We start from the raw sequence: 24,722 nt of genomic DNA, 5'->3' as shown, positions 1-24,722 counted from the left end.
AAGAGCATGATTTATCATGACTGTTATGGTGATCTACCTTGATTTAGTGGTGAAATTACAATGATGGATCATACTTAATTATGATCATTAAAAGACATCAAAAATGTAATCGGCTGTTCATCATATACCTTATAAAGGAAAAAAAAAACCCTCAGGATTTTAAAGACCAGGAGTCTAGGTGTTGATAAAATTAGAATATGTTTTATTCATGCTGTGACATAGCGTTCCTTCTTCACCGATCCCCTCGTCCGAGCATTTCACTTCAGAGGCATTAGGGAAGGATCTGGATGAGACTTTAATGAAGTATAAATAACCACAGGTCTTTGGTTTTCCACAGACCTGGTGGGGTGCAGGTTGTGCCCCACATTAAGGAAGCCTACAGGGCTCCATCCACAGGGAGAGCTTGTGCAACAACACAAGCTGCAGATCAGCACCCTGGCATAAGCTGTTTGGATTCTAGAGACACAGGTTTGCCCCTGTTTGACCTTGATTAAAGTCTAGCACAATTTAATGAGGCAACATAAAATGCAAGTCAAATGCTCAATAGGGAAAATCTTGTCAGACATAAGGAACAATTGGGATCAAGTCAGTCAGAGCTTCCTTGGGCTTTTAATGACCTGTTAGATTCAGCTTTACTGTGGGGTTTTAGGAAAAAAAAAAGTAATAATGACTGAAGGGAGCATCATTAGTATTGGAGTGATATGGCTAATGGCTCCAGATTGCTCACAGGTGTCAGAGAAGAAAAGTTTCTCCCTAGGCAGCAAGCTCTGTGATCACCACGAGCATTATTATTTGCACTGCAGGAGCACCTATCAAGGTTAATGGAGAGGCAGCCCCATTTTTGCTGGGGAGCCATTGGGATGTGCACAGAGGAGAGGAAATGCTGGCATTGCTGCCTTGGTGCACAATCCACTGAGTGGAGTTTGGCATGATCTGGGGAAGAGCCATATGGCTGAAGGCAGAGACTGGAACATTTGATAAATATTACTGTTATCGTGTGTTACTATTATAATTCAGTGCTGTAACAGAAAAGTTAAGGTGTGATTTGGTTGTGGTCTGTGTCTATCTGAGGAGCAGACCTTTTTGTTGGACTCTTCTGCTCAGCCAAGTGTTGGAGTCCATGCAGGGAGCCAAATGCAGACATGTCTATCTGTGATAGCAATTAACGTTGGCACCATTTACTGTATTTCCTTTGGATCCTCAGAGTCTAGCTACGAGAAAATCAAAGCAGGATACATTTTGTGAGGGGTTTGCTTGGATTCAAAAGAGAATTCAGGGAAGTCTAGTGGCCTCTACTGTACAGCACTCCAACTCAGATGATTGCTTATCACATTTGGCTTTAAAACCTGTAGCACTTTATTATGCCCCAGTTAGCAGATGGCAAACTGAGGACCAGGGAAGATGTGCCCAAGGTTGTACAAGGTTGGGACATCTATTTGGTATAGAAAATATCTGGTAATTGCATGCTGTAGTAAAGCAATGCCACAGTCTCTGACAGTGGCCGGCAGGATGAAGCGGAGGAAGTCCTTGTGAGGTCTTCAAACTCATGGAGGTGCTTGGTCCTGCAGGAGGCATCTAGGTAGCACACACAGGCATTGCTGCATTCACTGAAAGTCAAACACAGTGAAACACCACTAGCTTACTCTCATCATTCTTTAGGGCATGGCTGTGTCTGCACTTCTAGTTGGGATGTGAGGGCTCTTGGCCCTGAGCTGAGCTAACTCCAGGGCTGTTTGTGCATGAGGGAGAAGAAACCACTCTTCCTCTTCTGGCCTGAGACAGACGTTAAGTCATGGGTTGCAGCTGAGGCAGGGGAGCTAGGGTGAAAGAAGGACCAGCACAGTGTGATGGGATTGACTCAGATTGCTTCTTCCTGGAGCTGAGGACAGCTGGACCCTCATCCATGGCCCCATGGGACAGCCAGTCCTTGCGCTGTGCAATAATGTGGGTCCCAGCCCATCCCTATACAGCAGGATTTTGACCTTTTTGTTTATAAATGCTTCTCTTCTTGCCAAAAGGGCAAATCCTTACAAGTGCCTCTCCTTCCCTCCTGTGGGCCCCTAGCACACTTGTCATCTTAAGAGCAAAGTGATTCTGCAGAGACAATTGAAAGAAATTAAGAATGACACATCATGATCATTTCTATCATGTGTATCTCAGAAAGTTCATCAATTCATATTACATTAGGGAATATGTAAACTAAATGTGCACTCATTTGGCATAGTCCTCAGAGCAATTATTCTTCAGTTGATTTAGTACACTTGATAAAAATAAAGGTTAAGGAGGATGTTAATTTGGGATTTTTAATTTTTTTTTTTTACTGGTTTTCATAAAGTATTAGAATGCAGATTAATTCCAGGCTTCATAATACTGCATCCAATTCACTATCACATAAAAGTAACTGGCATAAATCAGAGGAGCAGGCCTGATCCTCGTGCTCTAACACTCCCAGGGAATTTTGACATTGACTTCTATAGGAGCAGGCCCAATGTCAAAACCTAGATATAACATGAATCCGTGCCAGACACGTTAGAGCTTTGCTAGGAACATCCTCATTGGAGCAGAATAATTTGTGTGAGAGAGAGACACACTGTGAGCACTCCTGGGGTTGGGGGGCCCTGGGCAAAATGTTGGTGGCAGAACTAATTCTAGTCTGAGGAAATGAGGAAGCCAGTGCCGTGAATTGTTGCTGCTTCCAAATCTCAGCCCATTAGGCTACTGAAGGCGTACATTTTTCTGTCCGATTTTGGAGGTGGGGGAGTGTTGGCAGGACATCCTCAGGAGACACTGAAAAGAGAGAAAACTACTGCCGCCTTTTTTCCCCCCCCGAGTTCAAGAGAGAGGAGTGAAAAACCTGCCAGTGCTGCCCTAAAATTGCTAATGAAAGAGAGTGAGAGAGGCATTTGCTTCAATATTCTCAGCCAAAATGGGATTTTTTCAAAGGAGTCTGGATAAAGACATCAGACACAAAGAAATCAGTACCTAATAAAAGAACTTACCTGAGTCAATCCTGCTGATTGGCTTCAATAGCAGACATGTGGGTGTTGAAGCAGAATTCACTGCAGAAGTTAAAAAAAGAGAGAGAGAGAGAATGAAGAGGAAAAAGAAAAATTACATGCAAGTAGTAGGGAATGCTAATAGCACAACCAGGAAAGGGTCCTTCCTCTGCAGGGCTAAGGGGTTGCTTTGCAGCAGCTGGGAGGAGTGGCAGCAGTCTTTTTCCCTTAGGAGTAAATCAAGCCTATATCCTGATGTGGATCTGGGAGCAGATGGAGTGCAGGAAATCTCCCCAGAAGGAAAAAAAAAAGGGGATTATGAAAGTATTGAAGAAGAAATTACATGGGAGTTATATACGGGCAATTTCACTGTAGAAAAAGAGGGTTACATATATAAACCTGTGGCTTAGTTCAGAAAACTCTTCATGGCTTTTGGACTAAGAAATTGTACATCTTCATTCTTTTTTAATTCTGAGTCCCTCTCACAAGTGTTATGGGGGCAACTTTTGTGTCCCTAGAGCTGAAACAACCCATGGCAGCCAAAGGAAAAGGCTCTCTCCCTGGCTTCACCCCATGCATGACCTTTCACCCCTGGTGCATTTGGGGTTTGCAAAAAGTCCATCCCCATAGCAGCCAGGAACCTGCACACAGGGAGCAAGAGTCACTCGAGGTCCTTTCCCCATCCTTGGCATTGCCACCCCCAGGAAATCTGCTCCTGCGACAGGGGAGATTTAGACTGGCTGTTAGGAAGAAATTCTTCATAGAGAGAGTGATTGCCCATTGGAATGTGCTGCCCAGGGGGGTGGTGGAGTCACCATCATTGGAGGTGTTTAGGAAGAGACTTGATGGGGTGCTTGGCTGCATGGATTAGTTGATTAGATGGTGTAGGATGTTGGGTTGGATGTGATGATCTTGAAGGTCTATTCCAACCTGATTTACTCCTATTCTATTCTATTCTATTCTATTCTATTCTATTCTATTCTATTCTATTCTATTCTATTCTATTCTATTCTATTCTATTCTATTCTATTCTATTCTTTGCACCTCAGTCTGCAGAGGGATGGGAAGCCAGCTCTTCATTTCCATCCCTCCTGCATTGCTGCCAAGGGTTAGGGCTGGGCCACCCACTAAACGAGTGACAGATGCTCTTCCTTCCCAAAGGGAAAAGAAAGGCAGTAAGGGAAGAAGCCTACAGATTGGAAAAGAAAACCAAACCAGCTTTAATGAAAGTAATAATATTAAAACAAAATATATACAATTATATAACAGAACAATAAGGAACTCAACCTTCTGATGGCAATGACATCACCATTGCAACCGATGCTGGGGGCAGGCACTGGGATAGTCCCAGACTGGTCTTGGCAGCAAACAGAAACTGGATGCTGGATCTGGATTCTGGAACTGGGTCTAGGAACACACAGTGTAGGACTTGGGATTAAAGGCAGGATGAACAGAGTCCTCCTTGGAGGATTTGAGGAAGAGAGCTTGACCTTGGTGGTCCCTCAGCTTTACACTGAATATAAAGTTGATAGAATGGAATCCTGTGTTGGTCAGTCTACTCCACAAGTGTAGTCTTTTGCTTTCTGCACCTCCAACATGGTACATGAGATCTATCAGTGACCTTGATCTGCATATCAAGCCTTAGGAGTAGCTACCAAGCATTATCACTGCCAGGTGCAGACACTGCAAAAATACGCTGTTGACTCCAGAAAGTGATGTTACTGGGAACAGGTTAACTGAAAAGTAAAACCATTGAGCAGAAGTAGTTCTGCTCTAGTTCGAAGCAGGACAATCACCTTTCTGTTGTATGCCCAGGCAGGTCCAGATTCTTGCAGACACACACATGCAGATTTTATTATACTCCTTTCACGTGGCATTTACTTGGATTTGTATACGGAGGAGAGTGCTGGATTCATGAGATGTGCCAAGCTTCAGGCTTCCTTGGTCCAAATCCTATTGAACCATGGGCATTCAATTCTCCTCCCTCCCCCACGTCTGTAGGAGTGGGAGGAGTAGAATGTTCCCCCCCTGCATGCCTCTCTGCAGGGAGGAGCCTTGCCTTGGTTTGGGGTGTGGGTGCTATAATTAGGCACAAATCTTCTGTCCTAAACAGTATGAGCTGAAGATTTATTTCTATTTCTATTTCTATTTCTATTTCTATTTCTATTTCTATTTCTATTTCTATTTCTATTTCTATTTCTATTTCTATTTCTATTTCTATTTCTATTTCTATTTCTATTACTTGTGCATCCTTGGGTGTTTTTTCAGCAGTCTCTCCAAGTGTAGGCCTAAGGGTTTCCAGTGCGGATGGTTAGTAGCTCTACTTTGCAAAGGGACTTTTCTCCCTATTATCAGAAGGCACAGGCAGAGCCATGGTGCCTTACTTCCATTAAGCTCTTTTTTTTTTTTTGGACTGAGGAGTAAAACCACACATTTGTACATTTTTTGTAATAAGAGGAGCTCGCTGAGCTGCATTCCTGAGATGCCAAATGTGATTTCACAGCCACTGTCCAGATAGAATTGCCCTTTTAGCATCTTCTGAGAAGTTCTTATACACCAAAATTATTCTGTCACACATAAAATGGCCCAAGTAATTTGGAGTGGGTTATTTAATAAACTTTGCCTTGCTGTAATCCACAACAATTTATGATGTTCTTGAATTTCTTCGTAATTCAGTTATTTCTTGCTAGACAAGTTGAATGAATAAGCTGTGGCCTGTCAACTGCATGCAAGTGATTAATTAATTGCGCATTTCTCGATGCTGGACTTTAAGTGCATTGGTCAGTTTAATTGGATCAGTAGGCCACATGGCACACTTCTGTTCTCAGGTTGGATGGATGCTTCTCCTTGAAAGAATCCTCCAAGACTAAAAATTCCTGATCAAGCATTTAGAGCAGGCGCCCTGGCTGAAACACCAGGATGCAGGAGACCACATACTCAATCAATTACATAAGTGCTCTTGGCATCCTGGAAAGTGAAGTGCTGCATCGTGCTAGTCTTTGTCCAAAGGAGAATTTCAGCTCGAGAAAACATTCATAGAAGTATTCCCTAATATTCACTTTGCCTAGCTCACTCCTGTCAGTAAGTTCAGTTGTTAAAACACATGTAAAGTATAAGCTCCACTGAAGCAAATTTCTATGAAAATTATGTACAGCACATGCTTTCATCCACTCCTAGCTCCTGCAGCTCTGATATTAAAGGGATCAGCAGCATCTGTCTTTGCACCATGTTTATTTTGGTTTCATATAACCTGAATGCCATCTGCATTCTGCCTCTGTCATTAATTTTAAGCTAGGTCAAATTCATACATATTAGATAATAAGCATTTTTAGTCCCCAAATGTGTTCGTTAATTAATTTTATTTCATTCAGTGTAATTGTCCTTATAGCTCTGTGCTCATTAAAAGAAAAGGTTGGGAATCCTCCTTTCTTCTTCTCTGTCAATGCAGATGAGTTCTGACTTGCAAGCAACCCTCCCCAGCCCCCCTCCCTGCCACTATTACTGACTCAGGAGTCATTTCCAATTCCTCGGTGTAAGCACACATCACTCTAAGGAGACAGAAATTACATCCAAAGGAGTGGAAATAGCCAGGAAGACCTAATTTCGTATATTTTTCATCTGAAAGATGTGAGTACATTGTACTGAACAGAAACACCTACGCTGAAGCAGGTCCTGGAGGTCCACTAGCTCCTCTCCCCATCATCCAATTAATTTGTCCAAGATCTAAACATTGGCAAAAGTGCCTGTCCTCACCGGTGGGCACTGCTGCTGGGTGTGCCCCAGGCAGGTTTCTTGTATGGCTGACGGCACGTACAGGTGATAGACTGTGATGGTTTGAGGCTCTTTAAACCCAAGACATAGGTCATGGGTGATCAAGTAGACCTTACTGCACTTGGTAAGGATTCTGCAACCATTTATGCATTTTTTTTGTTTGTTCTTGTTATCTAGTGTTTGCTGGCAGCGCTTGTGACAAGTCCCAGACTTGTCTTTTTCTTTCTGCAATGTCAATCACTTCAGCCTTGAGACCAGAGTGCCTGCATCACTGATGTAGTTCTGTTCATTAAAGCACCTATTTGCCATTTATTAGGAATTTGTAAATGAATCCTGAAGAGTCTGCTCTCTTCATACATCCTCCAGCACTGTTGGTGCTGGGTATCTTTGCATCCTCTTATGTTTGTGACTCATATTTTTTTTTTGCTATGAGAGAAGGGCTCTTTAGGGTTTTTGATGTGGAGCCAGTATTTAAGATGTTGCATACAGGAGGTGCGGATCACTCTCAGCTCTCACAGATCATGCCAGAAGATGAAGACACTGAGCACCTGCTCGGTTTGTGAATATCCCCTGGTGGAAGCCTAACCACAGCTTCTGCCTCCCATCCCACCGGTCTTCACTTGCAGCTGACATCTTTCCTGAGTTGAGTAGACATGTTATACTGAATAACACATTTTAGCTTTGAGTTAGCTACTTTGAGGTATGTCTAAAAAATGTATGAAGCACTAGCCTGGGTCTTGACGTCTTTGGTGAACTTCTGAAGATGTAATCAGGAAGGAAGTGCTGGAGGAGGATGCAGTCCTGAGGGGAACGTGCCCCTCCCAGAAGGGGAACCTTAGGGAATGTAACAGCTCAACCTCTCCTGTAAATACAGCATGTCTCCTCATCTGAAGAGGGCAGTGGGCTCTGCAATGTTCCCTGGCAATCATCAGGACATATGCCATTCCCTGATCAGAGGGCAAAAGGCAGTCTGAAACCTGAGGGGCTTGCAGGGACCTCTTTTTCCAGCTAGTGAAATGTTCCAGAATGTGCCTCTGATGACCCTGCACAGGGCAGTCCACCCACCTTTCATTAGCCCTCTTGGGTGGCTTTTTTTAAACACCATTTTTGTACTGCTGATCTTCTGAGCTGATGTCTTGAATTCCTCTGCCTGGTAATGCCGTGTGGTCCTTCGAGACCCCTGGGCCTATTTAATTTCATGCATGTGTAAGATACCTTTTCCCTTTTGGCACCATGATACCAGCTGCAGTCACTTTAAACACTGCCAGTCAATCCCAGTTATCAGAATCTGTACAGGGGACAGGAGGAGGGAGAAGATAATGGATTTGCCTTGAGAGCTCATCTAGAAATCCAGCCCCACACAGCAGACTGCCGATGTAATGTATTACTTTTTAATAATGTAAATATATTAGCATTAGAGCAGTCTTCTCAATCTTCAGTACCTAAACATTACATCACTATCAGGAGCAAATGTAATTAGATATCATAAATATGAAAAATATCTGGACATTAACATGAGGAGCACCAATAAGTTGCTTTGCTTGTCATGTAATTGAGAAGCATTAAGGGCGCACTCTGCTGTGTGCTCGCACCGTGAGCAGGGATCAAGCCTAATGCGAAGGGACAGCTCCGGTATGCAGAGCCTCACCCGAAATAACTTCACAGGGACACTGTCAAGGGTTTTTTAGGTCTGAAAGTTAAACATTTCTCTAAAGTTGATTAGTGCTCGCAGACGCTCTGTGCTATTTTCTAATCAGTGACATTCGCTGTCGTGGTTATTTAATGGTATTAGCAGCAGCGAAAGTGGAACCATTTGTTTCAGGCCAAGCAATCATAATCCTGCTCACTCTGGATGCTGGTATTTAAATATGCGTGGGATGCTGTTTTCATCCCACGTCCCTGTTCTGCGAGATGATTTCCACCCCCACCCCCCCCTTCCCTTTCTTTTGCTTTGCAAAGTTTTTCCCAGCCTCTTGGTCTTCTGTGTAGCACCCTCCAGGTAAGCCTAGAATTGAAGAAATGTCAACCATTTTAACTAAGGTACAACGCCAAAATGACATACGAAGATTTTAAACTTCCCCAGCAAAAAGGAATTATTTAGCGTGGCTCTACTGGGAGTACAGACTCATGCTGAGAAAAATGGGATGCTCTGAATGACTTGCTGGCAACGAAACCTCTGCAATAGCCCAAGAGGGAAATGTCAAGTCCTTGTTGCTGGGGTAGATTAGATCCGGAGTAGAAGATATCTGACCTTGGCCAGAAGACAGGTCAGTGGTGCTTTCCCAACTGGGCTGACAAAGGGCCTCCTTGGTTGGTCAGGGGCTCTAGGTGAGCACTCAGGTGGACACTATCAAGATTCAAGGGGAACATGGCTCATGTAGCAGGGACAGGTCTGTGAACCAGATTGGCCATCCTCACTGTATGAAGAGGAGATGGAGCAGCGCAGCATGACTGCGTGCAACCACGAACAGCATCTGGCCTCAGATAAGGTTGCCATGTCTTCCCTTCTCTGTTCTGCTGTTCTCTGTGTGAGGTTTCTGAGGCATTCAGTTTCCCTGCCTGCCATGACACACCAATGCACAGTGGGGACATGCCTGATGTGTGGGTGCAGCCTGGGTTTGCACGGAGCATCTGCTGTGCTAGGCTGAGAAGTGGGGCTGGGATTTCCCTGCTGAGGAATGCTCCTGAGCTCAGGCTTTGTGCTGAGCTCCTCGTGGCAATCAAGCTTCAGCCAATGGGGTGTCCAATGGGCCAGGGCTTGCTCCCTTGGGTGCAGAGCAGCTGTGGACTCTCCTCTGAGGCTGATGGCAATGGCTGAGCTGATTGCTCGGAAGCAGTCTCTCACTGGCATGTTGGCAGGTTTTGTCTTCCAAACCTACTGCTTCCTGGCATTATTCTTGTTCTTGGTTTTGATGCCAAGTCCTCTTTCACCTTCTTCTGTTTCTTTTCCTTTACATTCCTTGTTCTCTAATTAGTTGAATTCCTGTCTCTGCTTTGCTTCTCCTTGAGTCCTTTTCCCAGCTCTGCTCTTAGATCTCTCGTCTCTTTACTTTTTGCCTGCCCTCCCATGGCTGGATATTTATTTGCTTATTTTAATTTCTCCGGTGGGAAACCCTTTCCCACACCACATCTTGCAGACATCAGAGGATCTTCTCGGCCCCTTCCTGTTCTCCCCATCCCTGCACTGGTGTTTTTGCCTCACTCTCTCCTTCTCTGTGAGTTGTGCTGTAGCTCTGCTCTCACTGCCATGGTAACTTCAAAAAGACACGGCCATTTGATATACCAGGCAAAAGAGGAGTCCGCAGGAGTGTGTGTGTGCGTGTGGATGTGTCAGGGGAGGGAATGGAACATCCCTTGCCTTGCTTTTTTCCATTTTTAGGTTCAAAGCACTTCATTACAGCCACTGGAAGGAAGCATTCCAGATTATGGGTGCAGGGTGAGGCTGTGGGACAGGAGCCCTGCTCCCACTTCCACTGCCTGTCTTGGGGCAGGGGGCACTTGGCTGCTCCCCAGGCTGGGCTCCTGGCTCTGCAGCAACAGGGAATTAATAAAAAAACAAGAAGAAAAAAAAAGAGGCAGCAACATCTTAAAAGTCTAAAGCCTTGGAAGCTCTGCTCCTCAGGGGAAACATATGGGGCATTAGGAACACTTTCCCCAGCTTGCACATTTATACTTGAAAGTTAGCAGTGAAAGAAAACAAACACAACAGCTTAAAACCAAACAAGCCGTAGGGGATCATGGGCTGCAGCAGCTGCTGGGGTGAAACCAGCAATGCATCATACTGAGGAGTGGGGACCTCTGGGAAAGCTGGGCAGGATGTAAGCCACTTTCCATAGGTGCAAGATGAGGTGTCATGGACATTGCATTAAGCATTTGGGATGATCCATCAGGGTTTTGTCAGGGGTATGGTCCCATCTAGAGCTGTTACACTGGCTGGGAGTGCTCAGTGCCCTGCACACAGATGCTGGGGCTGTGGGAGCAGTGATGGTGGCTGTCACCACAGCTTTCATTCCCTCTTCCCTAGAAATGGCAGCACTATTAGCACTTCTTCCCTGCCCTACAGCAAGCTGTAGCACCCTGTGTACCCATGTGCTGTTGCCCTGAGCTGGCCATGGATGACAAGTCAGAGCTGGGTCTGGCAGCAAAGGGCCCTTCCAGCCTTGGGAATACAATTACTCTTTTGAACTCGGTGTATATTTTCTCCACTGTCTCATTTTGAAAGGCATAATGATCTTTTCCTCTCCCCTGGGTGCCAGGGAAGCAGCTTGGGCAATTAGTTGCAGAGGGGCTGTGGGAGTTGCTCCTGCCTGGAGGGTTCCGGCAGGGTGCAGGCAGCAAGGAAGAGGAGGGAGACCTCTGCTTCTGCCTGCCCTAGTTTGATACCAGAAAACTAAGAAAAAATAATAACTCCAGAAATGTGTCTGTGTCAAGGAGATGGTTGTCTGACTCACTGAGCTGCTGGGCAAGATTCAGTTCCATATACTGGGGAGAGCCCTGGATGAGGCTGCCCAGAGAGGTTGTGGAGTCTTCATTTCTAGAGGTTTTCAAAACCTGCCTGGACATGTTCCTGTGCAACCTGATCTAGATGAACCTGCTTTTTCAGGGAAGCTGGACTGCATGATCTCCAGAAGTTCCTTCCAAGCCCCACCATTCTATGATTCTGTGATTCTGCGAGACAGGTGCAGCCCCAAGCTGTCTGCCCCCAGAGGATTGAGGGAATTCCATGTGCCACTGAAAGTGGGGCTAGGACATGCCCCGGGTGGGTGCAGTGCGGAAACATCTTGGTCCCAGCTCAGGCCTCATCACTGCTGGAGACTGCACAGCTGTCTTTGCAGGAGGTGGGCTTGAAAGCAGGGAGCTGGGGAAGAACAAACCCAACACTCTGCAGGGACCACGCAGGGGATTCTCTGCAAAGGTTTCCTCACAGAAGTACCCTCCTGTGGCTTTGAATATGGATAGGGAGAAGGGAGGAACAACCTGGGCCAGCAAAGCTAAACCTGGTTTTCTGATCTGTGAAAACCAAGGAAGGGAAGAATAGAGGGAGGAAAGAGCAAAGAGTGGTGACCCTGCTGTGAACCTTGAAGGAGCAGAAACAGATCCCTGAAAGGATGCTCTGCCCCACTCCCCCCGTTCCTGTCCCACTCACACATCTCTAGCTTTGTAGTGCATCTCTAAGGATTGCATAAGGGACAGGGCAACTGCTAATGAAGGAAAGCCTGCTCCTCAAAGCACTGCTAACTCACTTGTGTCCATTATCTTGATTGCAACACTGTTGTGGCAAAGCTGTATTAATGCAAAATATTTCTCATTTGCATGACATTCATAAGTTGTGAATGAACCAGTTTGACCAGATGCACGTGATCCTGATCCTTGGCTTGGTGGTGGTGATTGCTTTATGGTGTCCTTACCAAGAAGTTGCAGTTTGAGACATACTGGACAAGACTGCAGTCAGTCTTCAGCACTGGAGAGAGAGAGAGATGCACCTAGACAGGTATGGGCAGGCTGGTCCTGGTACTGGCCATGCTGTGATGTCTTATGCAGTGCTGGAGTTCAGGTGATGTGGCGCAGGCAGGAATGAGGCCATGAAAACTCCTTGGGCTTGGCTTTGCATCCTTGAGCATAGCTGGAGAGCAGGCACATCCTCATCTCCTTGGAGAGCTGAGAGCTGGTGGGGTCAGTCTCAAGGGGGATTCTCCATGAAAAGGGAAATGAGAAGAAGGAAAATGCCATTCAGGTTAATTTTGGTTTGGTTTTTCACCTGACAGCATTGGAGGAAACTTGCAAATGAAATGATGTTCTGAGCTGAAAAGACCTGAAAGTCTGCGATTGAAGGCTTTGACTTTTGTTTTCCTTCCTTTCTAAGTAAATAGCAGAAATGCACAGATATGTTTTGATGCTTAAGCTCCATTTATTTTTGTTGGAAAGGCTGTTTGGCTGTTTGGTTTTGTTTTCACCGGCTTTATATTGGAGAGAAAACATCCTGGATGCAAATGTGTGTTACAGGAGGGAATCTGTGAGTCTGCCACCAAAAACATCTTTTCAGTACAAAATGTCTCCAGCACCAGAATCCTGGGTTAATTTGCCTTTCTTCCAGGGCTGCATACAAACTGTTCAGCTGATTAGAGATGTGCAAACACACCCACCACAGCATATACTAGCACTCATAAACTGATAAATAACAACAAAACAGGGGCTGTTTCTTTCTCTCCAGAGCCATTTAGTCGTCTTCACCCTTGCCCAGCTTCAGTGCCTGGTGGAAAAATCAGTTTGTCTTCCCCAGAACTACCTTTAAGTTTTATGACCTCTTGCTCTCACTTTATTTTCTTGTTGACTTCACCTTTCTCCTCTGGTCTGAAGCCTCCCTCCCAGCCCTGAGCAACGCTCACCGTGCACACAGCAGCCCTGGGGCTTGTCTCCAGCTGTGAAGCAGCAGGGAGCAGGACCAGATCTGGCGTGAGGATGAGGTGCTATCAACCCACCTGCTAGGAGGAGACTGGAAAAGATGGAGTTGGTGCGTCCCTCGGTGTGGTGTGGGGAGCTGGTGCCTGTGCTCCACCAGGAGCAGCCGCGGGAGGATCTGCTCCCTCTGGGAAAGGACAGGCTGGATGCATCTCATTATGCTTCCCTCGTGGGCATGCATATGTATGAACGGCGCACGCTGGGGCATGTGTGTGTGCGTGTGCACAGCAGGAGATGCAGAGAGACTTCTGCTGCATTAAGCTGTCTGGAAGAACGCTTCATGATCATGGACAGTGGGAGGACTGGTCGGCGTCTCCAGCTGGGGCAGCCGTAAGGAGATTGCAGGTCCATGAGCACTACGAGGACAAGCTTGCCCCAGCCATGCTGTTGAACCCCTGCAAACCGTAAAGTGCAAGAAGTCTGAGGTGCTCATCCTCTCAGCTCCCCCTTTTACCTATGGTTGTGAGACCCTGGCAGGGTTATTTTCACTGGGGGAATCTGACTGGCCTCTCAGATGAGCTTCTTGTTGCTGGAGCAACGCAAAGCAGTGTGAGCAGCCCCGAGTACCTGGTTCCTAAAATACTGCTCTGTCATTAGAGCCCTGCCATCTTTATGAGGCAGCGTTGCAGATGTACCTACAGCTCTTCCCTGCCTGCTCCCCGAGTCCTGCTCATCACTTCTGCTCTGTACCTGAAACACATAGAACCCAGATGCTGAAACAATACAGAACCCCCAATTCTTCTCCTCAGGAAAAAAAAGAAGAACAAGAAAAAAGGAAAAGAAGAAAAGAAAATAAGAAAAAAAGGAGAAAAGAATGGAAGAAAAATAAAAAAGGGGAAAAAATGAAAAAAAAGGAGGGGAGGAAAAAAGGAGAAAAGATATTTTAAATTGAGCTCTTGTCATTCATCTTCTTTATTGTCCTTGAAGAAAGCCTCTTGGTTTCCTCTGTCTGGTCCCTGTGAATGGATTTCCTAGCAGGGGCGCCTTGCTGGTGTCTTTTTCTTGGGCTCACATACAATGTTTCAGATGAAAAGCTTTCTTTTTTTTTTTTTTTTTTTTTTTTTTTTTAATTTGAGTCTCATCTACTTCATCTACAAGAAGATGGGTAGAAAAAAAGCTATTTTCTTTCATTGCTTTAAAAGTTGGGTTTGGGTCTGGTTTTTGGTTGGGTTTTATTGTTTTTTTTCCTTCCGCCTCTCCAAGTGGCCTTATGGCTCCTTTTAAGAAATTATGTTACAAATTGTGGAAATCTGCAATGGAGCTGGTAGTTTGATTTCTTTAAGACTCTCCCTTCTGCCACTAAGACAAAGAAAAGGCAGAGCAACGTTCAGTAAGGGGGGGGGGGGGGGGGGGAATTAAACAAAATCAAAGTTACCGTTTGGCTTTTGAACGAGGTGCAAATTAGTGAGGATTTGTTAAAAATTGAGACAGCAATTGTCTAAGAAAAATGTTTTCAAAGGGGAGAAGAGGTTGTGGTTTTTTTTTCCCCCTCTTAAATAAAAAAGCCCCCGAACCTTCCTTTCTTTTAACTTCAAAAGGGAGCCAGATTGCAGAGGAAGAGAGGAAAAGCTTAAATCTCCTCTGAAGGGAAGCAAGTAACTTAGTCAAAGCGATCTTATTTGCGAGGGAATAATTTTCTGTTCACTTCTCTTTAGTTTTTTTTTTTTCCCCCCAAGATCATGATCAAGTGACTCATAAATTTTTAACTGAGGTGATGGAACCTCTGCTCTACCTGTGGCAGTGTTGAATGGCCATTTATCTGAGGATGACTGGATTATGCTGAGAGCTGCCTGTTTCAGAAAACTCCATCAGCAGGCACCGAGCAGGAGTTTTCTCAATGCTTTGAGTAGCTGTTTGCAGCGGTACAATAGTGCATGAAAATGCTTCCAGCTCCCTACAAGGCCATTTTGCTCTTGCTTCTGCACTGATGCAAGTGGTGGCAACACAAAAACACTTAAGGATAGGCATGGATCCAGGCCTTGGTGGAAGATAAGTGCTGCCTGTCCTGCCTGGGGTCTCACGCAGCTCCTGCAAATAAATAGTAATGCTAGAGAGGGATTTTCAGCTGTGACCCATAGGTGTTTCATGTTTATGCAAGTGATAATCTCTGGGAAAAAAAAAAATATTGATGTCTGCTAAGGGATGTTCTTTCAATTTATCTATGAAAGCTAGCATCAGCCTTGTCCAAAGCAATATTAACCCTTGTCTGCACCGATATGTGCAGCATCTGCGGAGTCTTTGGCTGGGCTTGTGGGTTTGACATTGAACTCCTCATTTCAATCTGAACTTTAATAACGTGAGGGTTGCCACAGCGCAGCAGAGGGCCGATTCATCCCATAGCTGGGGCTGCCAGTGGCCCGTGCCAGATGCTTCAGAGGAGATTGCAGAGCATCATCATACAGCTAATTGGTGGGAACAGGTCCTCCTGCTGCCAGCTGGTGTTCATCAGCTATGTGTCCTGCAGCACCAGGGGCTGATGAAAATAGCCGAGTGCAGTGCTTCTCGCCTGCCTTCAATCAGAGGAGAGCGAACAGCAGTGAATGAAACCCCTCCTATGGCAGGTATTGTGGTGTTGCTATCTGTTGATTGCCTGACATCAGGGGATGAAGAGCCAGCATGCTGGATGGAGGTTCAGTGGTTGCAATCACCAGATAGCATCAACACAGGACCTGACATATGAAGGGTTTTGTTCACTGCTGTTTGCACTCTCCTAATTTCTCTTATGGTCCAGAGAAAGTCATGTGGCTCCTGCGAGCTCATGGAGAGCTGCCCCAGCAAGGGGCTGGGACCTCAGTGTGCAGCACAGCAGGCTGCAGGGAGTTGCTCCAGCACATGTAATTAGAGTTTTTTGGGGAAAAAAAAGAAGTAAAATTAAAAACAATAAAAGAGCACAAAGCTGGGCAAAATGTGCTAGTGGCTGGAGCTTGTGTAGGGGCAGTTAAAACCCCATAGCCTGTAGCTGGGCTCTGGCTGAACCTGCCTGTCTCCAGAAGATGAAGGGTGGAGCAGCAGAAGCTATTCTTGTAGCTGTCGAGTCCTTTTTTGAAAGTTAGTGAGGCTTTTTTTCCTCAATAACCTACAGCAGAGAGTCCTACAGGCTAATTATATGTTTCATTTTAAATCCTTTAATTTTTTTGTAGTTCAAATAGATAACTGTGGTTTTCTCCCACATCTTTGATTCAGACAGATGACTTGCTTCATTAGTTGATCTGTGGAGGAGGGGCTCTAGAAATGAGCTATATTTATGCTTCAAAAATAATCTTTCCCAACTGTTTTTTTTTCTGTTGTGTTTGTGTGTTTGTTTGTTGATGTTTTTTTTCCCCCTACTGTGAATCCTCATATTTATTTCAAAACTATCCTGAAGTGAAAGTCATCAAACTTTCTCCAGGAGTCTTTTGCTGGATTAATTAGTCTATGATAACTCTACTGCTTGTCCTCTTTGATTTCTGACTTTCAGGCTGGCCTGGCATCAGACAGCACCCAGAAATCTGCCTTCTGTCCTGAGCTCTCAGTGTGAGGAGGAGAGCAGGGTGCTGGGGCTGCTTGCAAAAAACCAACAGCTTGACAGAGCTGGGATTTCAGTCACTGAGGTGAAAACTCATTTGGGAAGTGCTTGTTTCCTGGAGGAGCTGTTGGAAACTGGTGACCCCAGAATGGAGCCATCCCAGAGCCCAGCCTGATCTTGGTCCAGCCTGGTCTTGGTCCAGCCTGGTCTTGGTCCAGCCACTCTGTTGGGTGGCACAAGCATTCCTGCCCCCAAAAGTGGTGGGTTCACCTCCTAGAGGGGAGGATTTTGTGTAGCCTTGTCACTTGGTGATGATTATTTCAGCTCTTCCTGGCCAGATGGAGAAACTTGTGAAGGCCCCAGTCCTGCAAACCAGACACCGAAGCAAATCACACCATCACACTGTCGTGCCACCAGCCAGAGTCTCATCTCCTGAGGGAGTTTTCCAGAGCTGCTTGCTTGCTGCTTTCTTCTTGGCTTTTTTTCTTTGCTTTCAACACACTTTGGTGCAAAATGGGTGTGAATCATTTTTCATGAGGCGCTTCCATTGCAAAAAGTGCTTTTTTTAGGAACGCAGCATCTTTTTAAGTGAAATGCCAGAAATCTCACAAGCTGAAACTGAAATGTACTGGTGGCAACATTAGGTGCTAACAGTTGGCAAAGCTTGAGTCCCAGTGGCTAAAATACCAGAGAAAATGGCAGACAGTTCCTTGGCTTTTAAATTTGGGCTGTCTCGCTTGTGTGACAGAAGGAGAGAGGGTAGGGCTCGGCTCAGGCTGGCTGCCTGAGTGATTGACACATTTCACGGACAGCTTTTTATGGTACTCATCATGGTGATGTTCTGATTGCCTCCCCAGTGCTAATGAAGATCTCCTGTAATGGGCCTGCAAGGTAGGTACATACTATTATCTCTGATTTCCAGATGAGCCTGATCCATGTGAATCTATCTGCTTGACATCACTGGCCTATGTGACAGTGGTGATGTTCCATGGACAGGTGTCACAGGGTGGCTGCATGGGGCAGGTGCTGGCCCCATGATGGGTCTCAGAAATACTCCCAAAGCCACTATTCATGACCAGCAATATTGTTGGCTGGGAAATGTAGGGAAAAAACCCACACTATGCCCAGAGCTGGTTTTGTCTTCAAATCTTCAAATCCAACCAATTGATAGGTTTGGGGGGAGAATTGTGAGCGGTTTTTTTAGCTCTTTGTCCCTGAGATGCTTTTGTAGAAATGCCTGCAGAAAGGGTGCCTAACATGCTAGTGACAGTCTCCAGAAAACTGGGAGAGATTTCTTTAAAAAACAGAATAAAAATGAACAGACTATTTTATGAGAGTCAAAACGTTTGATGCTGGCACTAATTTGGGGTAAGACGGGGAGAAATGTTTTTTCAAAACCATCATTTGGAATAAACTCACAGTCCAGGTCAGCCTTCAGATCACAATGGCTGTGACCACTGGCCAGGTAGCCTAGCTGGCTCCTGGAATTTCAGACCCTGCCACCTCTTCTGCAGCATGCTGGGGACATACCTGAGCATCAACCTCAAGTGTGGGACCTCCAACTCCAGCACTGTGCCAGGCACTGCTTACTGCCACTTTATTGTCTGTAAGCAGACACAAGCTAAAGACAGACACAACTGGTTTATAGGCAGATCTCATGAAAGATGTGTTGCTTTTGTAGGGCAGTGCCGTGACAAGATCGGCTGTTTTGCCAGCTCTGAGGTGGAGGACGAAGCCTCTGCTCTGGTTGTCTTTGACCTGAGCAAACTCAGCTTGCCCTCTGGGTCGAGAGGTGGCACATATGGATTTTGATAACTTCCTTCTGTTTAGGGGTCATTTTCCACTTTAAATATTCATGTTCTAAGGGGCATTAAATAAATAATGCCAAACTTGTTATGCTGAGAGGCTTGCAATTTCTGCATTTTATGTCTTGTTTGCAATTGAGAAGTGATGTGAGGATGCTAAATACAACCTGCTCTATGATTAGGGAAGGTTTTGTTGTTCAGACCCCATTATCTGCTAGCTGGGTTTGCAAAGCAGGAGTGGAGTGGTTTGCAGACAAGCCTTCAAAACAGGTGTCTCTGATAGTTACAGGCTGGTTTCCTCTTTGCAGGGGCAAAAAAAGTGCTGCCTATCAATGTTTTTGTTTTGCTCAATCAGGGGTCCATGGCCTGGGTTCCTGTGTGTGTTAGGATGCATTCCCTTTGGCTGCCTGCAGCATGGAGGCAAGCAGGACAGGGCAGCCCCACTGCAGTCCCTCTGCCTCTGACAGGGGTGCCAGGTGGATCCCAGTGCACTCTGGATCCCAATGCATCTGCATTCAGTGATGCTTTGGAAGAAATCCTGTGGCACGAGATTGAAATAATAAATGTCCTGCAGCTCTCATTTTATTTTTACCTCTATTTGGTTTGTACCAGAATATCCCCCAGTGTCTTGAGATTTGCTGTTCAATTCAGACACTCAGATTTGCAAAAGATGGTTAATGAATATGAGGTTTCAAGGTAGGAACCTTCCAGTGACATAAGATTCATGTAGAGACAGTTGAACATGTGCAGAGAAGGGCAACAAGGCTGGTGAGAGGCCTTGAGCACAAGCCCTGTGAGGAGAGGCTGAGGGAGCTGAGATTGTTTAGCATGGAGAGAAGGAGGCTCAGGGGAGACCTCATTGCTCTCTACAACTACCTGAAGGGTGGTTGTAGCCAGGAAGGGGTTGGTCTCTTCTCTCTAGCAATGAGCACCAGAACAAGAGGACATAGTCTCAAGCTGTGCCAGGGGAATTTTAGGCTGGAGGTGAGGAGAAAGTTCTTCACTGGGAGAGTCATTTGTCATTGGAATGTGCTGCCCAGGGAAGTGGTGGAGTCCCCATCCCTGGAGCTGTCGTGGCACGTGGTGCCATGGTTTAGTCATGAGGTCTGTGGTGACAGGTTGGACTCAATGATCTTTGAGGTCTCTTCCTCAAAGAGGAAGGGTGATACTGTGATACTTACTCCCCCCTGCATCTGCTTCAGAAGGAGTATGAATCACCAGCTGAAGGCCTCCTGTATTTGTAAATCAGCTGAAACATAAGGGTAATGTTGGGAAGTTGTAGTGTGTTAAGTGAGCTACCTCTCAATCTCAGAGCTTTACATAACCCCTTTCTTAACGCACTGTTATTTCCTTTATAGATAGACTCATAAATTACTCCTGGTACACAAAGTGCGTGGGAGGCTGCCTGTTTGCACAGCGTGGGACCGAGACCTGCACATTCAAATATCGGCAGACAGCTGGAACACAATCTGTGAAAAGGCACTCAGAGCCTCCAGGTCTATTAAATACAAACTTAGAACATCTACCAGGAATTTTATGTCTTGCATTCATGGGTAATGCCAAAAAAAAAAAAAATAGGTTCGATGCCGCTGGGACCGTGTCAAAAAATGTCACAGCCGAGTACCCAGAAAGTCTTTCTTCTGCAGGTAGGGGGATTGGTGTGCACACACAGAGGGGCTGTGGGGACATATGTGTGGTTCTGCATGAATGTATATTTGTGCATAACTCTATCTTTGAGCAAGGAGGATCAGCCTGGGATAACTATATTTAATGTAGTATCTCATTTTGTGCTGAACTCAAACCACATTGAGAGGATTGGGAAATGCCTCGCTTTGAGTTCTGCAGCGGTTCTGCCGCAGTCCTATAAAATCACAATGTATATAGAACCCAGATTGTCTTTTTCTGAAGTTATTAGCTTATGGACAAAGATGCTGTGTTGGTTTCCAACAGCAGGTCCAATTTACAGCCACAGTTTTCAGCAGACAAGTGGGGCTGTGAGATGCAGCCGTTGAACTGATGGGCACAAAGGGTGGAGGGTCAAGATTACAGACCCCTACTAGAAAGCCTCTGGTTCAACTACCATATTATTGCCTTTTCTCCTTCAAGAGCCAATGTCTGAGTTTAAAATATAGTACCAATGTCTGATTTTAAAATGTAGTACAGGGGCCAACCCTTATGCCAAACCCTCCAGTGGTGCCATTTGGTCTGCACAGACATTAGTAAGAGATTTCAGTTTCCTGTTACCCACAGCCAGTAATCAAAATTTGGAAAAACACTTTACTTCATCTTTAATCTAAAGGCCACCTCTTGATTAAGCTGTTTTTGAACACAAGCCAGATCCTTTTCCAGCTGCGAATAGGCCTAGGTATTCAGGCTAGTCATATGTCGGATTTGATTAGTAGCATAATCCATTGGGCATGGAAATGATTCACCAACATTTCAAAGCATCTCTGGATGCTGACAGGCTGTGGATGTCTACTGTGCAGGCACTTGTTGGAAAGGAAGAATTTGATTCTGAAAGAAATAATGGATCCAGTTGGGTTGGAAGGGACCTTTAAATGTTATCTAGTCCGGCACCTGTAGTGAGCAAGGACAACTTCAACTAGATCAAATTGCTCAGAGACCCTGCCAACCTAGCCTTGAATGTTTCCAGGGTTGAGGTATCTACCAGAGAATCACAGAATCCCTTAGGCTGGAAAAGACCTTTAAGATCATCAAGTCCAACTGTTGGCCTAACTCCACCATGGGCACTAAACCATGTCCTGCAGTGCCATGTCTACATGTTTTGTGAACACCTCCAGGAACAGTGGCTCCACTACTGGCCTGGGCAGACTCTTCCAATGCCTGACCATTCTTTCAGTAAAGAAACTATTCCTACTAGAACCTCTTTGGATAACTCTTCCCGATGTTTCACCAACCTCACTGTAAAAATTCTCTCCCTTATATTTAGTCTCAGTCTACTCTCTTCTAGTTTGTCGGTTCTTTTAGTTAGTTATCCAGAAGCTTGTATTGATAGGAGGTGGCAGCAGTGCGGTGATCTGGGCTGCAGGGATTTGGGTGCTCAGGACAGACAGGTGCAGGTAGGGTGGATGGAGACTGAGCAATGGGGGCTGCTTACAAGTACCCACGCTGTGGAAATGCAGTCCTCAGCTTTTGGGGAGGAAGAACAAGTGACTGATACATCAAACTTCCACAGCTGACCCAGCGTTTAGGCTTTACAGAGAACATCTGACTCACACTATTTTCACAAGGGACAGGGTCATGGCCTGCTGTTCGGGTGGGATACTGGCTCCACATGGTTGTGCTCAGCAGCAGGCATGGGCACAGGAGCAGTGTTACTGACACCATCCTCAGCTGAGATACAGGCTGCTGAGAAGCAAATAAAATCCTCTGTACCTCTCCCAAGCTATCAGTTGTTTCTTGGACATTTTTGTTTCTTTCAGAAATAAGAAGTGTTCAGGAGGGATGAGGAGAGATGGGAGATCAAGTGATGCTCTCTGCATGGCTGTGTTTCGAAACAAAAAGCCTCTCATGGGTAGGAGAGTGCTGGGAGGGAAGCCTGCTCTCTTGCCAGGCTTGCTGCCTCTTCATGTATGGCATTATTGAAATGGCACTAAGGTTTGTTACCTTGCTGCATCTTTCTGTCACATGATAAAGGCTCTTGCCTACAAGGCCCACTAGATGCATGGGAAAATGCTTTGGGATTTTGAATAAGGAATAGATAAAAGCCTAAACAACTGTTGCTCAGTGCACAGTTAAAGAATCTTAATAAAATTCGTTTTAAGAGGCAGGGATTAGGTACGGTACTGTGCAAAAACATCAATTAGCACAAGTACAACAAGCAGCTGTACAGTTTGAGTTTGTTAGCAGCTCTTGCTAGAAATATTTGGTGAAGATTTTTCAGGGCCATAAGTTGTCATAAGACCTGCAGTTCTCTTCTTGAATCTACTGGCAGCTTTCTGTTTTTGTAGCTGTGGGAAAAAAAAAAAAAAGGCAAAAAGATTAATGTGTCTGTTTTATAACAATCTAGAGTGAGAAAAAAAACCACCACCAAACTTCTTATGCTTTTCCTTTCAGTTGTGCAATAATAAATTAACTCTCACAGTTTAAGATGCAATTGTTGTTCTTTCACATCTGCAGACTAATGCATTGTGACACCTCAATTACATGGAATGTGGAGGGCTCATCCTGGCCCCTCTCTTCTAGGTGAAAGCCTGTGACCACATCAAGGGAACTCCCACGGGCTGCCTGGCCTACATGTGGCCCCTTTGTACACCAGTAGCTGTGTTTGGGGTCCCTGACTGTCCCCTGCACCTGCAGCAGTGAGGACGTGGGGTGGCTGTCCCCATGTGGGTGTCTGATCTCCTCACTGATGCCTCTCAAGGGGCAACATTTCTGTTTGTGCTTCTGGGTACCTGCTGCCCCCAACTAATTTATAAAATAGTAATAAGGAGGAAATTGCAAAGCCACTGGAGCAAAACACAGTGGTGTGCAGTCAGGAGTCAGTGCTGTGGCCACAGACATTGCCTGAGAGAATGGGAGAACACCATCAACAGCTGTTAGGAGAGTAATGAAAAGAGCATCTCCAAACAACCGTGGAAGCACACTGGGAAAAAAAAAATCCCCTTTTTTATTTATATTGATATCTCTAACAAAATTGCTTCCCACAAATGTTCTGCGACTGACACTGCCTTGCCCCGTATCTGCGATAATCAAATCCTGGTAAGGCAATTTAGCAAGTTGTGTGGGTTTTTATTCAAGAGAAAACAGTTACTTGTTCTGTTACTCCACCAGCCTGGCTTTGCATCCTGAGTGCTCTGGTGGGCTCTGCCTTGGCTGGGGTGTGCTCCGCTCTTCCATTCCTCCTGCTTGCTACAGCTGGACTGGTGAGGCTGGATCATAAGTGAAGCCACCTTGAACCACACAGCTGCCCAAATCTAGGTCCCTGTGCAGAACTGCTGAGTATGGCTATTTCCAGGCTAGGGCAAAATTCCTCAGCCCATCTCCATGCAAACATGATTATTGTCATTAAAGGCATACTGTGATACATGATGTCTCTGCAATGCTCCCTGATGAGCCCATGCACCGAACCTAAAGACTCCTACTGTAGCTAAATACTGTACTTGGCTGTTAAGGCACCACCACATTCTTGGCTCCTAGCTCTGATGAGTTGTCTACAAAGCAGCCTGATGATTTTCTAAAGATCTGAGATCATGGCAACACCATGAGAGTCACAAAAAAAAAATAAAAAATAAAAAGAAGATGTCTCATTTTCCTTCCTCCCACTCCCTGCAAAGCTCATTTTGCAGACTGCAGCTGCTGAAAATGGAAACCCAGCTAGAGCAACATCACTGCCATGGAGTTACAGAGCTGGGATGCTGCACCAGGAATCTGCAGGTTGGGGAAGAACACACTGCTCTCCCATAGCACTGTGCTTCAATGGACTTTACTCTCTCACTTGTGAGCCAAGAGACAAAGGAGCTGGTGGCAGCACTGCTACGTGGGTCTGGTGACAATGCCCTGCACTCCTGCCAGCGCTGCCAGGAACATGCGTGGCCACGTGCTGCTGGTGCAGGTGAGGCTGCCAGCCTGCAGTGCCCCATCCGTGTTCATCCCCAGGCTCAGCTCAGGACTGGGTGAGTAGCCAGCAGCCCTGGCCACTGGGTCGGTGTCCCAGTCCCCTCCTGCCCCATCCAGCCACGGCCACCTCCTTTGTTGTTTGGCCCCTAAGGAATCTTAAGAGGCCCCCATAATATTTAATGGGTTTGCTAGTGATAATGTCATTTTAAGTGACATAACCATGATAAATTGCTCCCACATATCACTGAATTCTGTTGCTAAATTTTTATGTATTTTTGATAGGCCAATTTATCCCTGCTGCAGCTTCAGCCCATTGCAGTCAATGGCATTCCACTGGGGGTGAATTTTTGTCTGCTATTTACAGTCTGTGCTTTTAAGCAGTGATTGGTGTGACAGTGTGATCTGTACAGCTGTCTCCCTGTATTTATTCTTTTGCCTATAAGGTTGATTTATACTAGCTCCAAAAAGAAAAAGAAAAAAAAAAAAAAAAAGAAAAGAAAAGCAAAAATGATGCTCATAGCTTTTCATGTGAATGACTTTAAATAACTGATTAGTGATTACTATTAGCATGACTATAATGGAACAGGGCTGGCTTGCAAAGTTTAT

The sequence above is a fragment of the Dryobates pubescens genome, chromosome 18 (genome assembly GCF_014839835.1).
Source record: "Dryobates pubescens isolate bDryPub1 chromosome 18, bDryPub1.pri, whole genome shotgun sequence".
Lineage (NCBI taxonomy): Eukaryota > Metazoa > Chordata > Aves > Piciformes > Picidae > Dryobates > Dryobates pubescens.
This window is presented reverse-complemented; position numbering follows the sequence as displayed.